General features: G+C 38.5%; 1 protein-coding gene across 3 annotated transcripts in view; it reads right to left on the reverse strand.

Annotated features, from left to right (window-relative positions):
• LOC109833603 (U-box domain-containing protein 35-like) overlaps positions 2,894-6,794 on the reverse strand; it is a 14,140-nt gene continuing 10,239 nt past the window's right edge. For all 3 annotated transcript variants that reach the window (XR_002245277.1, XR_002245276.1, XM_020401342.1), the window contains exon 10: positions 2,894-3,146. The gene's annotated coding sequence lies outside the window, so the exon portion shown is untranslated. The remainder of the gene's footprint in view (positions 3,147-6,794) is intronic.

Below are 6,794 nucleotides of genomic sequence, written 5' to 3' on the forward strand. Positions count from 1 at the left end.
TACCTTCTTGACCCTAGCGTCAAACTTTCTCTCGTTGACGTGATAATAGGCGGTACACCCGAAAATTCCAAGCCTATCATAATCTGTATGCTCCCCTGACCATATCCGATAGGGTACATCACCATCCAGTGTAGAATGTGGAGAACGGTTCACAATGTAACAAGTTATAGCCATCGTTTTTGCCCATCATTCTTTTCCCAAACCAGCATATGAGCGTATACTCATTGCTTTCTCCCGTAATGTTTGGTTCAGTCTCTCTGCGACTTCATTCTGCTGTGGTGTAGATCTGACTGTCCAGTGTCGAGTAATGCTCTCCTGATCACAGAACTCCTTGAAGGCACCATCTGTATACTCTGTACCGTTGTTAGATCTTAGTGTCTTCAATTTCTTCACTGTCCTATTCTCAACCATTGCCTTTCACTTCTTGAATGTCTCGAATACCTTATTCTTATGCTTAATAAAATAAATCTAAGCATACCTCGAATAATCATCTATAAACGAGACAAAGTATCTGGAACCACCCTTGGAAGTTGTCTGAGCCAGACCCCAAACATCTGTGTGCACATAATCTAATATATCTTTGCTATTGTGCTTGCTTCTTAGAAACTGAACCCTGTGCACCTTTCCATACACACAATCCTCACAAAAGTCCATGCAAGGTTTCTTCATATTCTTCAGCAAACCCTTCTTACCAAGCAGATCTAGATCATTCTCTGACATGTGCCCAAACCGCCTATGCCATAACCGTGTGTGCTCACATGGGTCTCCACCCCTTTCTTCCGTTCCAACCGCTACATCTCCTGTCACCGTCGTATCCGAGAGAGTATATAGGTTACCGTGATGAACACACTTCATCGCTACTAGGGAGTCTCGAATAACCTTCTTTACTCCGTTCTCTGTAACAATCTTGCAGTCACCAGAGTCTAATGCACCAACTAAGATAAGATTATTCCACAAGTCGGGAACGTGCCTCACATCTGTCAGGGTTCTGACCACTCCATCATGCATTTTGATTTTTATATCACCTAGCCCCATCGTTTTACAAGCATGGTTGTTCCCTATCAATACGGTTCCACCATTAATGTTTCTGTAGGTAGCAAACCACTTCCTATTTGAGCATATGTGGCAAGAATAACCTGAATCAAGAATCCACTTTCCGAAGATATCCTCATCACCCTTGACAACAAAGCATTCCTTTTTGCTCTCTTCCTCTGAAACGTAGCTCGCCTCTTCATTGCCCTCTCTCCTCTCAGTCTTGTTATTATTCTTCTTCCCACCTACTTTCTTATTAGGACAGTCGACCTTAAAATACCCTAACTCACCGCTTTGAAACACGGTCTTCCCGCAAGAGGTCTCGATTTCGATCTAGACTTTCCTCCCTTGCCTTTTTCTCGTTCATTGCCCCTTCCTCTAGCAAACAGTCCCTAAGATTGCTCATTGTTACCACTAGTGGCCATGTCACTAGTTGCAATTTTCCAAAAATTATCTGCCAGAAGTAACGTTCTAGTCTCATCCATCTTCAAATTGTCACCCATAAGCATCGGTGTTTGAACCAGAGTTTCATAGGACTTTGGTAAAGAAAGAAGTAGCAGAAGCGCTTGATCCTCGTCTTCTATTATCACATCAATGTCCTTCAAGTCCGGATTGATGAGCCTTCCTTCATCTTGCAAGTGTACAATTTGGATTTCAAGTAAATCATGTTCGTTAGACTCTTCGTCATGAATGTGCTCTCTAACTTTGACCACATTGTCCGCAACCGTTTCCTCTCCATCCACCAAGAAAGCTACGTCCCTCTCAAGGCATAGGATAATCGACGCCCGTGCTTTCAGATCTAGCTCATCCCAATCCTCATCAGACATATCATTGTGCTTCTTCTCCTTTCCCACCAAAGCTTTGTGTAATTTCTGCGAAATCAACAAATTCTTCATCTGCATCCTCCAATAAGAAAAATCGTTTTTCCCATTGAATTTTTTGATCTCGTACTTTCCAACTTCAACTGTCTTGCTGGTAGATAACATCCTCTGCTTGATTAATAATACCTCTCTAACATGTTGCTCTGATACCAAATTGTTGGGACAGAAAAAAACTGCCCACACCTCACGGAAGCGAGTAACCTCGAGAGAAGACCTATCTTAAGTTTACACAAAACTCAAACCAAACTAAATCAAGCAATAGCGTAATAGCAAAAAACAAAAGTAAAGTAGACGAGACACAGAATTTACGTGGTTCGGCAAATTACCTACGTCCATGGAGGTGTGCAGAGGGATTCCACTATGAAAGAGAAACACCTGACGACTTGTACAATCCACAAGCTCGTCCCAAAGAGTTAAAGCTATGATCTTTACCCAAGAAAGAACAACATCTCTCTTGTACAATTGCTCCAAGCAAACACTCTTTTTCTCTCTCAAGATCTCTCTCAAATTCGTTTAAAACACCCTTAAAAAACCCTAAGAAAAACAGCTTGTATTTATACCAAATAACAAACCCAAACAGATTAAGAAAGAAACGGTCTAGGCTTCTGATCGCGTCGCGATCGACCGTACATGAAGTCGCTATCGACCGACCAAAACACTGACTGTAGGTCTGAGCTCGTGCACATTTTCGGTCGACCGCACACGTGTTTGAGGTCGATCGACCGGAGTCTTGATTTTTCTGCCTGTAGACACACATCTTGTGATCGACCGCACTAGTGTCTGCGATCGACCGACCTGCCAGATTTCTGTTTCTTCCTGCTTCTGCTATTTCCGCTGTTTCTTCTACGCTTAACATTTTTAATATTGTCTTTCGAAAACCCAAATGGTTTCCATTAAGACGCCGAACCAAATCCAAAGACACATCACAATTAGACGTGTTCAATCGAAGGAGATCACCATAGAAAATATATTTTCATAATAACCCAAACCCCAAATATATATATTATATAAAGTTAAATGAACGCCTAGGGAGCCCCTCAGTGCCTCTTTTACATGATGGGGATACTGTTGGTAACAGCAGAATCACAGCAATGTGTTAAAATGCCAAATAAAATTACAGTAAAGTCCCAATCTCTACTTTGCATTTGCACTAGGCCTTCTCCTGGATTTTGCCAAGTATCTCCATCCAGAGGAAGGACACGTTATTTGGACCTTGTCAGATATCAATTAGTCCTGCATAAGTTGCCATACAAACCGTTGAAATAAGTAAGAATCCATTTCCAAAGAAACATCTGGATATGAGATTTATTGATAATAACAAGGACTAGTACTTAAAACTACAAACTTGTATAGAGCCTTCTACTTCTATGCCACTACAAAAGGATTATGCCAGAACTCTACTAAACGTGAAACACTGTCTCATTTGTTTCTTCGGTTGGATATTATATCCAAGCATCAAGAAATCCAAACTCTTCCATTGAGATCGACCACATGAGATTGAATCTCGTTGTAAATTTCTGAAGTACGTTCACACCAGTGAGACGCAATAAATAAGAATCATGCAGGGTGCAACTTTTGTATTCAACTATGGAGGAGAATCTAAATGATAATGCAGGACAATATCATCATTTGAGAACAAGTGCAAACAAGCAACGTTTTATGACGGTTTGCTTCCCCAAATCAATCCTACCACTATCCCTACAGCCAAGTTTTGTAGAAAGAAAGCTAAGGTGACAACTCATACGCTCACGTGAGGAAAGGACTAATAATTGTTCAGTGCAGTATTTTATGGATGACCTCCTACTATTCTTTAATCTCAACTCATTAAAATGTAAAATAAATAGAAAACCATCTGACTTTAGAGATCTCTAACCCATTCATCAAGTGGTCGTTCTATCAATAAAATCTTTCAATTGTTGCTTTCACTACTGAGTCAATTTGCTATCTTTAAATTGACTGATTTTTTGCACATTTACATTTAAGATAACGAAGATCAAGACGAATAGTCTTTATATTCCAAAAATGATCCTTTTATTAGTTACCAGTCCCCACCTCAATAAGTCGCATAAGGTGACACTTCTGACTCTTTTTCCTCATGGACATAACACGGGAATTTAGATAAAATATTAACTATATTAGCATATAAACCCCTAAGACTTGGAGTAAAAATGAAAATTACAGATAGAACATGTGACGATTGCTGCATATACCCCTTATTCTGGATACTCACAGCTTTCATGTCGCCACTCCTGTACGATCCCATTGCTTTATGTTTTTTCGTCATATACCCAACTGTTATTTAACATTTAATGAGGAGCAAGTTAATGATAGAATTACACGATGAAAACATGCTTTACCTGACTTCTGCGGTTTATAACTAATAAGTCTTAAAATTATCCTCAAGGTACTCATCCTAATGCAATGTCTCAACAAGTAATTACATATAAACATGGATAAATTTAAGTTATATATGCACTAAGATGTAAAAATTGACAGTAGCCTGCCTTCAAATTGCACAACCTAAGTTAGCATGATCTGCTCCATTAACATTGTTTAGTAACTTTAATTCATTTTTTTAAATAATGGAGGGATGCGGATGCGGATGTGTATGCAATTCACACAAAGATATAAACATGAACGGAAATGTGCAAAAAGAATGTTGAAAATGGATTACATAAATAAAAACGGCAAAGCTATAGACATTCTGTATATGGAAGCATTTAAAGCTTTTCACAATGTATTTTACAATTTAAAATAGACACGAATGTTAAAAAGTGCAAGTGTATTCCTTGCTTTCCTTAAAAAAAATGGTTTTAAACAACTGAAAGGTTCCTACCGCTGCCTCCGACTTCACAGGTCTATCGCCTGTTGTAATGTCCTGTACAAGTGCATTTCTATCATCCTTACTACCAGATTGGAAGAAAGTTAAGCAGTGTCTTGTTAGTGAAAATCAAGGAGCCTTCATACAAGGGAGAAATGTTTCACATAACATTTTCCTTGCTCAGAAGCTCCTTCGAATGTATGCTAGGAAGAACATTAGCTCAAGATGTGTCATGAAGGTGGATTTAAAAAAAGGTCTATGATTCTATCAGCTGGTCAATTCCAAGATGATGTTCTCCATGGTTTAGGCTTTCCTCACAGATTTAGTAAAGATGGATTATGGAGTGTATACACTCAGTTTCTTACACAATCTCTATTAATGACTCTCTCTCTCCCCCTATATTATTTCATGGTGCTATATATAGGGGTGAGGCAGGGAGATTCCTAATCTCTCCTTACCTTTTCATCCTATGTATAGAGTATCTTACTAGAGCTCTTCTGAATCTCAAAATACTGTCAAGGGTTTTAAATATCATGCTAAATGCAAGGCCCTACAAATTTCTTATCTCTGCTTTGCTGATGATTTAATGCTGTTTTGTAGAGGTGATATCACCTCAAGTCTCTCATCTTTATAGTAGGTTTCTTCACTTCACGGCTGTTTATGTGGTATCAGCTAATGAAAACAAAAGTCAAGTTTTTTTTGGGTGGTGTAAATCACCCTTCAAGGCAATCTATTCTTCAATATCTGCAATTTGGTGTAGGTACACTCCCTGTCAAGTACTTAGGTATCCCTCATTCATTAAAGTCTCTCAATGCTCGGGAATATGCAATATCTTAATTGAGAAAATTACTCAAAAGATCACTTTCTGGACCTCAAAACTTTTATCCTTCGCTGGAGAACGTCAATTAACTAAATCTATATATATATATATCATGCATAATTATCGCGGTGGTGTCTTTGTTCTGCCAAATGGAAGTGATTAAGGCAGTTAAAAAAGTTTTCAGAATTTACTTATGGTCTGGATACTTGAATAATCATCATAAATCCATGGGAGCTTGGTCCTCTGTTTGTTCTCCTAAAAATTGTGGGGGGGATTGAGCCTTAATAATATGGAGTTCTTCGACAAAGCCTTGATGATTGAGAATATATGGGATGTTCTTAAATCTTATTTGGGTAAAGATGGGTTCCTTGTTTTTATTTAAAAAAAACATGATTTCTGGTCTCTTAAGAGTAAAGATCATTTCTCTTGGACCTTCAGGAAATTTCTCAAGCTCAGAGAGGTGGCTCCAATGTGTATTGATCTCACAAATATGGGTATTGTTTGGAAAGGTATTAAACTCCATTTTAGCGACTCTGCAACTCATAACATGATCACGGGTGATATGGAGAAAAAGAGGTGGACTAAGCTTGTAAGGAACAGATTTTATTCCTAAATATGCTTTTAACTTCTGGATTGTGTGCTTGAATAGTGCTGTGGATGATGATATATGTCTCATACCTGAAATCTATGAAGAAACAAGGGATCATCTGCATTTTGATTGCCCTTTCAGTTCTCAACTTTGGATGCAGGTTATGGTCTTAGTCCAAGTTCATGATGCTCCTCCTATTTTGGCATGACTCTATTGTTTGGATAGAACATGAAGAGAGGGTAGCAGTACTATCAACTGTATAAAAGGGAGCTGCTGCTGCATCATGTATTTACCATATTTGGCTTGCATGAAATAAGATTATCTTCCGGGACACTAGACTGCAATTAGAGGATTGTTTAAAGCTGATTCAGTTTGATAAAAAAATTCGGTGCAGCAGAATATTAAGGCTCAGATTCCAGATTCCAAAGCAATGGGCAAGAGCAATCCACATTGAGCCTTTGTTTCTTTCAAAGAGGAGAAGCTAGTGTAAGCTAGGTTTGCTGTTATTTTATATATTCTCTCTGTTTTCCATTTCTTAGACTAGAGAATTTAGGTTGCTGTTGCGTTGGTTGATATTGTTATGACTCTATGTTTGCTATTAGGCTGCAGTTTTGTTTCAAAACTCTATTGATCACTGGTACTTAAGATTCA

Source organism: Asparagus officinalis, chromosome 3, assembly GCF_001876935.1.
Source record: "Asparagus officinalis chromosome 3, Aspof.V1, whole genome shotgun sequence".
NCBI lineage: Eukaryota > Viridiplantae > Streptophyta > Magnoliopsida > Asparagales > Asparagaceae > Asparagus > Asparagus officinalis.